At 42.9% G+C, this 14,965-nt stretch overlaps 1 protein-coding gene across 4 annotated transcripts in view; it reads right to left on the reverse strand.

Moving 5' to 3' along the window:
* LOC148220256 (kinesin-like protein KIF2A) overlaps positions 1-14,965 on the reverse strand; it is a 134,736-nt gene that overhangs the window by 29,384 nt on the left and 90,387 nt on the right. The gene's annotated exons all lie outside the window — the stretch shown is intronic.

The following is a 14,965-nucleotide window of genomic DNA, read 5'->3' on the forward strand; positions in this document are numbered from 1 at the left end:
GCACCATATAGACTGAGCAAGGAAAATCTCCCCGGAAGACCGCGGCAAAATCACCTGTAATTCTTGTGCACGAAGACCCAGACAGGAGCATCGGACTGTGAGTATCTGTCTGGTTTGGTGGGGATGACTGTGTGTTTGCCTGAATGAGACGTGGCCTTTGCTGCGAAGCGAGAGCGGAGTCCTTCTATCCGCGTTTCCAGCATCCCGCGAGGGACCTGGCCGGTGACCGGACGAAGCGAGTGAGCACAAAGGGAAAGACTGCTTTTCTTGTCCTAGCCCAGGTAGAGGCTAGGTCCTTCCCATCCTAGTCCAGGCAAAGGCAGGACCCGGGAAGGGAGGGGGAAGGGGGAGGAAAAGAAAAGCAGATTGCAACACACCAGTCACGGAGGGAGAAGAGAAAAGCTGCTTTTCCCATCCCAGCCCAGGTAGAGGCGGATTCCAGTCCATCCTGACCCAAGGAGAGGCAGGGGTTCGGGCGGAACACATCGGGGAGTACAAACACCTCAAGACAGTCCCTTGAGGTAAAAATGGGACAAAGAGGGAGTAAGACTCTGAGTCCCAAGGACCCACGAAGAGGTTCAAGTTCATTTGGTCCACAAGGAGATTGGGAAAATAAAGACAAGACAAGTAGGTTGCCAGAAATACCACCAGGCAGCCCTTTGGGAGTAATATTAAAATGTTGGGACACAGGGGTGGTATACAGAGGAAAAAGTAAAGAAAAATTGATTCAATATTGCATGGTGGAATGGACCAGAGAAATGATCCGTAAAGATAACCTATACTGGCCCATGTTCGGATCATTTGAGGGTTGGATTTGTCGGGCATTAAACACATATGTGGCTCATAAAGAACCATTTAACAGAGAGGAATGTGAGTATGCTGCCCTGTGGGCTAAACAGTCCAAGCCATCCTTGATATATACTTTAAAAGAAAAAGAGGATGAAGATAAAAAAAGGTTACCTGGGAACCCCTCGATAATCTCCCACCTCCGTATAATACAGAATATACAGGAGACCCCCCCACGCGCCCACTTCTCCTCCTGGTACTCCCATAGCTCTAAGAACTCGCTCCAGTCAAAGGAATACCAGGAGAGATAGTATCACCAGAGAGGAGGTAGATAACAACACAAAGGCTCGCCTTCACCCCCTGAGGGAAGTGCCATTAGCAGGACAACAGACTGGCTTAACCGGATTTCTAAATGTTCCCTTGAACACAGGGGAAGTGAGAAACTTTAAAAAAGAAATGGGAAAACTATTAAAAGATCCTATAGGGGTATCGGAGAGACTAGATCAATTCCTCGGACCAAGTATGTATACTTGGATGGAATTACAATCTATATTAAGTATCCTATTCACCACGGAAGAACGGGAAATGATCAGACAGGCTGGAATGAGGGTATGGGACCGGGAGCATCAGATTGGACCTAGGGGAGACCAGAAATGGCGATTAAATAATCCTAACTGGGATAATCAAAATGATGTCCATCGCCAGAATATGATGGACTTAAGATGGATACTCGTTAAAGGTAGCCGAAAATCAGTTCCTAAAGGACAAAATATTAATAAAGCCTTTAGTGAACAACAAAAAAAGGATGAATCCCCGACTGACTGGTTGGAGCGGCTGAGGAAAGATCTCCAAATGTACTCTGGGATAGACCCTGATACACAAGTGGGTCAGGCACTCCTCAAAACCCAATTTGTTGCTCGATCATGGGGAGATATTAGAAAGAAATTAGAAAAGTTAGATGATTGGCAAGATCGGGGGTTACAAGAATTGCTAAGAGAAGCACAAAAAGTTTATGTAAGGAGGGATGAAGAGAAGCAGAAAGCAAAAGCAAAATTCTTTATAGCTGCAGTTCGTGAAACACAGAAAGAAACCCAGCAGAAAAGGGGAGGGAAACCACGAAAACCCCCACCAAAACAAGGAAATGAAGCAGGAAATAATTCACCAAGGCAAACCTGCTTTTACTGTAACAAGAAAGGTCATATAAAGAAAAATTGTAAAGAATGGATACGGGATGAAAAAATGTTCCAGGAAGATGAATAGGGGTGTCAGGGGCTGTATGTACTGGGGACCATACCATCTAAAGAGCCCTTGATAAAATTAAGGATTGGTCCCCAGGGAGAGGAGGTGGAATTTTTAGTAGATACAGGAGCCGAAAAATCCACAATTAAACACCTACCAAAAGGGTGTAAACCTAGTAGAGAAACAGCACTCGTGGTTGGATCAAAAGGTGAACCATTTCGGGTCCCTATTATTAAAAATGTGCAAATTGAGACCCAAACCAAAATTGAATTAAAAGATCTGCTGTTACTGCCAGAGGCAGAAAATAATTTATTGGGGAGGGATTTAATAATAGCATTGGATTTGAAAATTGAAGTATCCCAAGGTCAGCTTAAAATTTTTGCATTAACTCAAAAGGACGAGGAGCAAATATGTCCTGAGGTGTGGTATACCCCTGGAGAAATAGGGAAGTTAAAAATGAAACCTATCAAAGTGAAAATCACTGATCCTGATTTGCCTATCCGAGTTCGTCAATATCCAATATCACTGGAAGGGAGACGGGGCCTTAAGCCTCTCATAGAAAACCTTTTGCAACAGGGGGCTTTGGAACCATGTATGTCCCCACATAATACTCCTATTGTGCCTGTCAAAAAGACAGACGGGAATTACAGATTGGTACAGGATTTGAGAGCTATAAATCAGCGAACTGTTACCAAATTTCCCGTAGTAGCAAACCCTTACACACTCTTCAACCAGTTGTCCCCTGACTACACTTGGTATAGTGTAATAGATCTAAAAGATGCCTTCTGGGCATGCCCATTAGAGGAAAGTAGTAGAGATTACTTTGCCTTTGAATGGGAAGATCCTGATAAGGGCAGGAAACAACAACTGCGTTGGACAGTATTGCCTCAGGGCTTTACAGAATTCCCCAATCTCTTTGGACAAGCCCTAGAAGAATTAATGCAATCTTTTGAGTCACCAGACCGGGTGAAATTGTTACAATATGTAGATGATCTATTAATAGCAGGAAAAGACGAGAAATCTACTAGAAATGGGACTATAAAACTTTTAAATTTTTTCGGACAACAGGGATTGAAGGTATCCAAAGCCAAATTACAGTTCACAGAACCAGAAGTAAAATATTTGGGACATTGGCTAAGTAAAGGGGAAAAGAAATTGGATCCTAATAGAATCTCTGGAATATTAAGTCTGGGACCTCCAAAAACCAAAAAAGAAGTGAGGAAAATTTTGGGATTGCTGGGATATTGTCGTCAATGGATAGAGGGATTTAGTGAGAAAGTAAAATTTCTATATGAAAAACTTACCACTAATCGCCTAAAATGGACAGAAGAGGATGATAAAAATTTTGAAAAGGTGAAACATGCTTTAATTCAAGCCCCTGTACTCAGTCTCCCAGACTTGGAGAGACCATTTCAGTTATTTGTAAATACCTCTGATCAAACAGCATATGGGGTACTCACCCAGGAATGGGCAGGCAGTCGAAAGCTAGTGGGATTTTATTCTAAACTGCTCCACCCTGTCAGTCGGGGTTGGCCCACATGCCTCCAGGCCCTAGTGGCCACAGCACTTTTAATTGAAGAAGCCCGAAAAATTACCTTCGTGGCACCCCTAGTGGTCCACACCCGTCATAAGGGGAATTCTGAATCAAAAAGCTGAGAAATGGTTAACTGATGCCCGAATATTAAAATATGAAGCTATTCTAATCACTTCCCCAGATTTGGAGCTAAAAGCAACAACTGCTCAAAGTCCTGCACAATTCCTATATGGGGAACCAGGAGAAAATTTAGAACATGATTGTGTGGATGTTATAGAATTATAAACAAAAATTAGACCTGACTTGGGAGAAGTTGAATTTAAGGATGGAGAAAAATTGTTTATAGATGGATCTTCTCGAGTGGTGGAAGGAAAACGAAAATCGGGATATGCCATAGTAGGAGGAGAAGAATTGAAATTAGTAGAATCCGGACCCTTAAACGCAGCATGGTCCGCTCAGGCTTGTGAACTATTTGCTCTTTATAGGGCATTGTCTTATTTAGAAGGTAAAAAAGAAACCATATATACGGATTCTAAGTATGCCTATGGCATAGTCCACACATTTGGTAAAATTTGGGAAGAAAGGGGGTTAATTAACACTCAAGGACGGGGGTTAATACATCAAGAATTAATTGTTAGAATACTAGAGGCTCTTAGGGGCCCCACTGAAATTGCTGTGGTCCATATAAGAGGGCACCAAAAAGGAACAAGCTACCATACAAGAGGGAATAATCTGGCTGACAAAGAAGCAAAAAAAGCAGCATTGGAGCAAAAACCGGTTTCTGTATTAAGTACTACAGTTAAAGATCTCAGCCCCAACCAGGAATTACAGAAGCTATTTACTCCTCAGGAAAAAGAAGCGATAAAAAAATTAAAGACAGAACAGCATGCGAATAAATATGTTTTACCAGATGGCAGGGAAATTTTACCTAAGATCCAGGCCAGACAAATTATTGAACTATTACACCAACAAACACATTGGGGAACCCGAGCACTAGCAGACCAATTTTTAAAATTTTTTGGATGCATCGGCATTTTTGATATTGCAAAACAAAGCGTACAGGGTTGTTTAACTTGTCAGAAAATTAATAAAAAAGGTATGCAACAAGGTCCGTCAGGAGGACGGAAAACTGCTTACAGACCCTTTGAAAGAATACAAATAGATTTTACAGAATTACCAAAAATAGGAAGGTGGAAATACTTACTAGTGATAGTAGACCAATTAACCCACTGGGTAGAGGCATACCCTGCAGCTAGGGCCACATCACAAGTGGTAGCCAAAATACTGACCTCAGCGCTGGGCATCAGCTGGGAGTATCATACACCTTGGCACCCTCAGAGTTCTGGGAGGGTTGAAAGGATGAATCAAACATTAAAACAACAGCTGTCAAAATTAATGATTGAGACTAAAATGCCATGGACAAAGTGCCTCCCACTAGCCCTGTCTAATATACGAACAATGCTAAATTCGAAAACAGGGATTTCACCATATGAAATGCTGTATGGTATGCCTTACCCTAAAGGAGTACACCTTGATCCAACCTTAGTTCAGGACCCTTCTCTTCAGAATTACATAATAACAATCAGCAAAAACTTGGAAGAATTAAGAGAGAAGGGGATTTTAGCTCAAACTGTCCCTCTAGGATTTGCCATACATAAGATTAAGCCAGGACAACGTGTTAATTAAAGTATGGAAAGAAGAAAATCTAGATCCAAAATGGGAAGGACCGTATTTAGTTCTATTAACGACTGAAACAGCTGTGAGGACAGCTGAAAAGGGATGGACACATGTGAGTAGAGTCAAGGGTCCTGTAACCCCTCCTACTGCAGGTTGGACAGTGACATCTGAGCCTGGAGACCTCAAAGTGCGAATTCGGAAGACTTGATGTCAATATCGGATCAATTCATCTCGAAGGTCTCCTAATCAGGACTGAAAGCCACCTGCCCCAAACCCGGGTGTAGCCCGTTCATCAAGAAAAGGTGTCCATATTGTACTGAGTTGTTGTGGTGTTATTCCTATGGTGAGTATCCCCCATTTGCATTATGTGTCCAGTGTAGAAGAAATGAATGTAAGGAAACTATTAAAGTATTAATACCCTATCAGCACAAGGAGAAATCAAAATTGATGATCATAACTGGTGGGAGTTATTTGAGAATGGAATAAGGAAAAAAAGAGAGCCAGAGCAGAGGTATTGGCAAGAAAGTGACGGAAAGGGTTGTGTATACCGTCATGTTACTGCTGTACCTCATACTGGAATGTTAAAGCTAAAAGCTGGAACAAAATTAAAGAACACTACCAAAAGAGAAAGACAATGTGGGAGACCCCAGGACATATTCCCTGCTGCCGAGAAGATTAAACAAACCTCGGCTACTGGCAGCAACCCCGTAGGCCTTGAGAGAGGCAGAGGGATGAAAATGGTCATGGGAGTCATCCTATTGCTAATGATGATAAAAGGAAATAGTGCTGATGCTTGTCCCAAGTGTCACCAGACAATTAGGTACAGCAGACGCACGGTATCCACCCTTGCCTTCCATACACATATCAATTCGGCCTGCTATAATAAACACAAATTAGAAACTTGCACTATTAGGGGAAGAAGTTACTGGGTAGCCACCAATTTGGGAAAAGGAGGGTGGGCTCCATCAGCATGCTAAAATTGTCCAGTAGGAGAGACACACCTCTGCTTCACAAAAGAAGGTATGTGGGGATATTCAGATCAGGGAGGAGTGCAAGATCACTACAAGGAAGAATTGATAAAAAATATAACTAAAGTGCTCAAAGGAACAAGGACAAACCATGGGGGAAATTTTAACTTGTATGAGAAAATAAAACAACAACAGCGAACGGGACTTACCCACCTTGGGAAAAAATTTATTTGTAGAATTAATGAAAGAAATCACTACTGAACTGAACTGAACTCACTGTTGGATCTGTGGAGGAATGCAAATGACTGAACAATGGCCATAAAGGGGGGAGGGATTAGGCCCAGAGCAGTTGTTACAGTGGAATCAAACAAAAATATTGAGGGGAGTCAATAGACCTGAAGGGTGGGTTCTAAGTCATGAAGTAACAGGAGAGGTATGTATAACACGTCAGGGAACTAACTTTACCCAATATGTGGGGCACACCCCCTGTAAGACTATCCTGATTACAAATGCAAGCAATCAGTCTTGGTGGCCCAAAGCTCCAGAAGGATATTGGGGAAAGTTAAGTAAAGGTAATTGTATAAAGAACAATTTTACAGGACTATGCTAGTATAATAAAAATAGAGCCAACCCATATGAAGAAGTAAAAAGTGTAAGGACCTATTGGCAACAACCTGAATCTGTTAAACTAAGCTGGAAAGCCCCCGACGGAATATTTTGGATCTGTGGGAAAAAAGCTTATAATACCCTACCAAAAAGATGGAGAGGGACATGTACTCTAAGGATTATCCAGCCTGCGTTTTTTACATTACCAAAGGAAAAGGGTAATAGAGTGTTAGGAGTTCCCTTGTATGAAATTTCGTATCGAAATAAAAGGAGCACAGACATAGGGGGAACACAAATATGGAAGGATGATGAATGGCCCCCAGAACGAATTGTTGAATATTATGGACCAGCTACCTGGGCTCAAGATGGGAGCTGGGGCTATCGCACTCCAATTTATATGCTAAATAGAATTATCAGGCTATAAGCCGTAGTAGAAATTACTTCAAACCGGACAGCCCGAGCAATGGAATTGATAGCTAAACAACTTACCCAAACTAGAGCAGCAGTATATCAAAACCGACTGGCTCTAGACTATCTGTTAGCTGAAGAAGGGGGAGTGTGTGGAAAGTTTAATAATTCTGAATGCTGCTTAGAAATTGATGATAATAGTGAAGTAATTACTAAAATTGCAGAAAAAATAAAATGAATAGCCCATGTACCTGTACAAACCTGGAACTCTATGCTTAATGATAATTGGTGGAATAACCTGTTGGGGGAAGCTTGGTGGAAGAAATTAGGATTTATGTTAACATGTGCATTATTAGGACTACTGTTCATCCCTTGTCTTGTTCCATGCTTCATTCGACTAATCCAGTCGGTGGTTCAAGGAATGCAAGTTGCTACAATACCAATAGACCCTGAGAAGGCAACAAAATTAATGGCAGTAAATGAATTAAATCTAGTACAAGAGGTACTGACAAAATTTGAAACCAGAACACGAATCAATGGGATAAAAAAAGAAAAGGGGGGAAATTGTGACAATTGATAAAAGATTCGTGTTAATCACAAAAGCATTGGGGTTTGCATAAACCAGAATACTAAGCTCTGAAGTGAAGCATGGACACTAGATAAAGGAAATTATATGATTAAATAATTCTGTTTAAAATCACCTTGTTATGTTATATTATGTTGTATTATGTTACATTATGTTATATCATGCTATGTTTTTCAAATAAGTTGTATCGGCTACCAGCTTGCAAAATCGGACTTCCCAAAAAGCCCTTCCTGCCTTTGTCTAATCAATACTGCCTATCCCAAAAACCAGACTCCCAGAACTTCTCTGGTGGTTATCTACAAAGACCAGACCTCCAGAACTTCCCTGGTGGTCATCTACAAGGACCGGATGGCAATCTGTGACTGATTATCACCCAAAGGCTTTGTGAATTTATGAACAACGAGAACCCACAGTATAAGAAGAAGCTGCAAACCCAAGTTCGGTGGAGCGTGGAGTGGGCGGTGACCCCTCACGTTCCCCAGCGCGCTGCTTGCTCTTTCTATATCAAATAAAGCAATCTAAAATTTTGCTGAATATCGAGACTTTTGTCTCTCATTTATAACAAGCCTGGAAAAGAGGAGAGTGAGAGGGACCTTGTTGCAGTCTACAACTTCCTAGTGAGGGGAAGAAGAAGGGCAGACACTGATCTCTTCTCTCTGTTGTCCAGTGACAGGATCGGAGGGAATGGCCTGAAGTTCTGTCAGGGGAGGTTTAGGTTGGTTATTAAAAAAAAGATTCTTCACCCAGAGCATGGTCAGGCACTGGAACAGGCTCCCCAGGGAAGTGGTCACAGCACTAAGCCTGACAGAGTTCAAGAAGCATTTGTTGTTATGACCCATCCCTAAAGGCAAATGTGGTGGTTTTTTGCATGGCTTGATTTTTGATGAAGAGGGAAAAAGCCTGCCACAGAAGTGATTTTCTGTGAGGAGCTCCCAAAAGCTTCCTCTGTGTCTGGCAAAACCAGTTGCCGGCTGGCTCTGAGAATAGGCACACTGCTAAGCCAATTAGGAAAGCTGGTAATGCCTTTATGATAACATATTTATGAGAAGAAAAACTGCGGGAAGCTCTCTTTCTTCCTCGCCTCCGAGGAATGGTGAGGGGGCAGCCGAGCTCCTTCCCGGTGAGTCCACTGGGTGCATTCCTGGCGAGGCAGCCGGGGCCCTTTGCCAGCATGGCCGCCTGGGTCATGCTGCTGGGGGGGGGGGCGGGGGGGGGGGATCCCGGTGCCACAAATGGCCCCGAGGCTGAGGCCGGGAGCGGCTGGGCTAAGAGCAGCTGCCGCCATCCTGGTCCAGGAGGGGCCACGCAGCCGGGACTGCGTGGTCAGGACAGCGCCATGCGGCCGCTTCCATCTCAGCATGGCTCGCAATGAACTTCATTTGCTTAGCCACTTTTAGCCAGCCATGCTGCAGATGGAGGGGCAGAGGCAGCAGCTTTTCTTTTTCAGCACCCCGCATGAGGAGCTGAAATTCTTCTGCAAGCCATGGTGAGGACTATAATATAACAGACTGTTTCCCTGTAATTCATGAAGTGCATGAGGGGATGCAGAATTCACCTGCAGCCCATGAGAAAAAGGTACTCATGCTGGAGTGTGTGGATGGTGAGAAGCTGTGATCTGGTAAAGGGTTTAAACAGAGAGAGAACCCTTGCTTCCAGATGTTATGAACAAGCTCCTGTTTGTTCTGTTAACTGTGGAAAACACCCTGTTTTTATGTTAATTGTTGCTGTTGTTCTGTTCTGATTCTCACTCCCTGGAATTGCCTTGCCCTTATGCCCTTTCCCTCCCCATCGGGTAACGCCTTCACTGCTCCCAAAATGATGCCTGGCAAATAAGAAAACCGCAAGTGCTTATGGGACACAACTCAGTAATTAAAAAAAAAAAACTAAAAACAACGAGCCAATATAACATCGAAAACTAAAAATGGTACTCCCAAGTAAGAAAAACAGTGAAGAGGATGAAATCACCAACCAGGACTCTCTTGCCATGTCACCTTGACCTGAACAGCACTCGATCGATATGACACCCCTAGACTACGGGCCAACCAGTGTCTTCTGAGGGACTCCTGTGAGGACAGAAAGCCCAGCTCTGCTGCACAGCAAAGCTGAATTCCTCGTCCTCCTCCTCCTGTGAATCGTCTATCAGGAGCAGTGGTGCAGCAGGTTCGGGCAGGCCTGCTGTAGGTGTAGAAGAAGAGATTACAGGCGACCCTGCCCCTGATAAGTCACAGCTGTACTAATTACCAAAGAATAGCCTTGCCCTTAATAGGTTGCAGGTGTGACTAATAAAAATAAGTGTGATAAAAAGGGTGAGTTTGCTAAGGATTTGGAGCTTGTATGGCTGCTCTGTGGATGAAAGTACTGAAGGAATGCAGTCAAAGGACTGCCTAAATGGGAGCGGGACTTGCTCCATTAAGGCGTCTGCTGTGAGATCAGTCTGTGTCTGCAGTTAGACACTGCAATGGGTGCATGTAGTCAGTCGAGTGAGGTGAAAGCTTGCAGTCAGAGATGGCACGGAAAATATTTGCAGTCCTATTCCAGCAAGAAATAACCTGCTGTCAGAGTCTGCAAAGGAAACCTATGGTGGGGGTTTACTGTAGTCAAGGTCTGTGATTAGTTGGGGTCAGGAGGGCTAATCAGTATAAAGAACGAATTGGGACCCTTTTCATGTTGTTAAATGAGAGTCTGTGTCTTGGCTCATTTTTACCCCTAACAAGAGGTCTGCTGCAACAGACTGCTACTTGTGAGAATTAAAACCAGGTTGAGGAAGTTCACAGAGCTGTTTCCTGTGAGGAAGACCCAATGGCATAGTAAAAGATAGTCCTCTCCTTAAGCAATCTGAAGAAAGATTCTTTAGAAGTGATACATGGACTAAAAACCCTGTGTTTTGTCTCCCTGCACTGTTGGTGGGAAGGAAAGAAGGGGCGGGAAAGTGCTCTAAAGGTTTTAGTTCTCATTGTCCTCTTTTTATTTCTGTTAAGGAATTTTTCTTTATACCTTTTAAGCCTGTTTTGCCCTTAGAGTGTTTTTTCCTAATCCTTATCTCGCCCCATGAGCCTTTTAATTTCTTTGTTCCCCCCTCCTCTGCTCAACTATAGCCGAGGAGAATGAGTAAATGGTTTTTCATGAGTGCACTGGCATTTAGCCAGTATCAACCTGTGGCAGTGAGAGCACTCAGGTTCTTGTTAATAGATCCCTCGAGGTGGATTAGTGTGAAACAACATTGAATGATCAGTGTTTGTAAATATGTAGGGTTTGTTTTATAGCAATTTGGTTGCAATGGAATGCAGGTATTGATATCTAAAGATTTTTGTGGTTTATGTGTTTTTCATATATTTGTAGCTCTGTAGACTTCTATTACATAGGGTAGGAAAATACTAGTAGTTATTTAACTTTCTTTTAGATTTTAGAATAATAAGCTCACCTTCTAACACATTCCTGAAATACTGTTTAGTCTTATCTTCAAGAAGAGAAGCCTGACAAGGATATTTTCTTTTCCAAACAGAATCTGAGAAGACACAAGAAGTAATGGGGTAAGGAAGCCCCGGACCAATTCCAATGGTGCAGTACCTGGAGAAAAATTACTTAACTGCTCTTCTAATTGGACAATATTAGTTAGATATGCTAATTTGTTAAACTTATAAAAATTGTAGGAATGTGATGCTGGGTGTGCCCATGATTATTGGGACACCTGGAAGCTTCCAAATATAGGTCTGCTTTTTAATTTACTGTTTTAATACTGTTGCAAGTTTTTCTCTTTTGATATTAGGCAACAGTATGTAGCTGTTTCGGTTATCATTATCTCTAGTGATATGGCAATATAAAAGCATAACAATATCACTCTTGAAAAAATGTATAAGGGAAAAGAATAGAAGAAAGAGAAAGGGTAAGAGTAGAAAGATACATAAACACTATGCATGGAGCTATGACAAAACTTGATTGTTGCTTGCTGTTGGTCAAAGTGATGATCAAAGGTCTTGGTCTGTTGGGGGTGGGGGAAAAAGCACACAAAATACAAAGTCCAGTGGGTTAATATATATGCTTAGGTTCAGATGGGAATGCCTAAGCACCTCCCTGGGGCTGAGTTTTACACTGTCTTTTGATCATGTGCAGTCCTCTTGAGGAAGACCTCACAGATGAGTCTGGGGGCAATTTGGAGGTCTTTGAGGGGTTATGGCTCCTCCAAAGACATGACAGCTGCCTCTCATCTCAGTAGGCATATGTGTGAATGTGACCTTCCCTGAGGAGGGTGTGTGTGTATAAGGGAGGACAAATTAGCATGATAGAAAGCACCATCCTGTCTCCACAGGGTCTGCCTCTTATCAACCTCAAAGTCCAGTTTGTAGCCTCTGGTGGTGATAAGTTCACCTCCTCTGTCTTACTGGGACCAGAGGTTTGTCATTACACAACCAAAAACTCACCTCCTTCTCAGGGTATGAAAAACTGGCCTCAGCAAAACACCCCGTCGCCTCCACAAAGGGTGGGTGTTTAGAGTCATAGTCCAGTCTCTCACAATTGTATCAGATGATTTGCTATAAAGAACACTCAAACTCAAAGGAGCAGAATTTCAGATGTTTTTACTGTAAAATATTGTAATGAGACAAGAGTCCTCAAATCCTCATTTAGGCAAAGTCTCTCAGTATTGGGATAAGTTTCTTTGGGAGACAAAGACTTCACAGAAAGTGTTGTCAAGCCCTGGCATAGGGGGCCCAGGGCAGTGGTGGAGTCATTTCTGGAGGGATTTAAAGGACATGTAGATGTGGCACTTGGGGACATGGGTTAGTGGTGGGCTTGGAAGTTCTGGGTTAATGATTGGACTTGATGATATTAAAGGTATTTTCCAACCTAAATGATTCTGTAATTCTATGATAAATGGATTCCTACTTGTGTTATTATAGCTTATTTGTTAATTCTTTCTGGATGTAGTGCTGTTCTGTTGTTTTCTTCAGTTAATTAACAGCAGTAAATAAATCTGTCATACGAGTGTTCTGGTTTCATTTGTGGTAGGAATAATTTTGTTCCTAGTAGCTGGCACAGTGCTGTGTTTTGGATTCAGTATGAGAATAATGCTGATAACACACTGAGTCAAGGGCCTTTCAGTGTCTCATGCTTTGCCAGGGAGGAGCTGCACAAGAAGCTGGGAGGGAGCACAGCTCATCTGAACTGGCCAAAGGAATATTCCATACCATATAATGTTATGCCCAGTACATAAACTGTGAGTTACCTGGAAGCGGGGAGGCCAATCACTGCTCAGGGACAGATTGAATGTCAATCAGCAGGTGGTGAGCAATTGTATAGTGCATTACTTGTCATTTTTGGGTTTCATTACTCTCTCTCTCTCCTTTTCATTACTATTATTAGTAGTATTTTTTACTTTGTTTCAATTATTAAGCTGTTTTTATCTCAACCCACAAGTTTTACTTTATTTTCCTGATTCTTCTCCCCATCCCACTGGATGGGGGGTGGGAAGTGAACAAATGGCTGCATGGTTCTTAGTTGCCAACTGGAGTTAAACCACAACAGTTTCTTTTGGTGCCTAACATGGGGTACAAAGAGTTAAGATAATGACAGATCTGACCAGAGTGTGTTAAAACAAATTTGATATGGACATTGATTGTTTTGGTTTAATTGTCACTGGTCACAATGTTGGTTTACTTGCTCTCTGAATTGTCGCACTTGTTCTCAGGGTTGTGGCACGTAATACCTTACTTCCTGCACATGTTCCCTATGGTGATGTTTGTCCTCCATGGGGCCTGGGCTAAAATTATAATTTCGTTTTACTTTGCAGTATTGGCTTTTGATAGGATAGCATAGCTGGTATGTATACTCATCACTGTAGTCACATCTGTACTTCAGGAGTCATTTATTGGGATCTTTGAATAATTGCACCTTTAGTCTTTTTTCCTTGAACAGCCAGCCTATGGAGGAGCCTTCCTTCCTTCCTGTTGGATGTGGTTCAGGTCTTGTTTAAACAGCTATTTAAGAACATCACCCAGAGGTCTGCCCCAAGGGTGGATAGTTATGAGTGGCAGGGTGTGTGGGATAGTATGGGCAAGTGCCTAGGACACTAGGCACCTCAAATGTTTTTTAAACTCACCCCTGAACAATTGCAGAATATGGAAAAGCTAGTTAAAAGATTTGGAAAAAGTATGCTGTCACCTCAGTAACATGCTGGAGCCTGGCCTAGGCCTATCAAGCTCTGTTAAACACTGCTCAGTACCCTCAAGGAGAAAAGACAGTCTCTAGAACTGACAACAAAACAACAGGTCCGATGGTTACTCCTACCCCAGGAACAGGCACTGTAGCTACTCCCTTGTGGCTGTGAAAAAACTCTCCTAGAGGTATAAAAAATTGTTCTAGGAGTTTCATCAAGAAAAAGAGGTTTTACTCCCCACCTGTATGGACCTGCATCTCAGCTATTAACACTAAGAGTTCTATTTCTCAAAAGGGAGGATATAGAAAATACATACCACAGGGTACCCTGTGGTTTTACTTCCAGGACCAAGGAAAGGATGTGAGCAAGTGGGATGGAAAACCTACCTTGACCCTAGAGGCACAGGTACATGAATTGCAGGGAAAAACAATCAGAAATGAGGGTTCTTCCAGGAAAGTTGCTGTTCCAGTCTCCAGTGACAGTTTCCCAAGCAGAGTGGAAGGGCTGATTCTATGGAAAGGAATTCAAATCCATTTCTACAAGTAGAGAATCCTATGACCAGGACTAGAAGGGCCCTGCCTCTAGCCAGGTGGAAGAAAGGCACCCATGGGCTGATGGCTCCCCCTCTCCCTTGCCCGGTGGTTTCTGGCAAAATTCAGCAGCAGCCTGTGGGTGCTGCCTCTGAGTTCTAGCCTGGCTGTTGAGATCCTAGCCCTCCCCTCCCAGAGCAGCCCCTGCTGTCCTGGCCTGGGCCTGCAGTGCAACTGCCTAAAAACTTTCCACGTAAACAGCTCTGGCCATGATCTGGCAGGGATCACATGACCATCTGCAGGCCTCGGGTGAGATAGTAACTCTCTCACTGTACAGAATGAGACTTACAGACACTGTTCTCTCTCCTGAGTGAAAGAAAAGGACCAAGATGAAGATATGCACAGAAACAGCATGAAAACACCAAGGTCAGACAAAAGGAAGAAGTCGAGGTTCCAGATGGGATTGATGGAGATGCCTCA

This window comes from Sturnus vulgaris, chromosome W (genome assembly GCF_052056855.1).
Source record: "Sturnus vulgaris isolate bStuVul1 chromosome W, bStuVul1.hap1, whole genome shotgun sequence".
NCBI lineage: Eukaryota > Metazoa > Chordata > Aves > Passeriformes > Sturnidae > Sturnus > Sturnus vulgaris.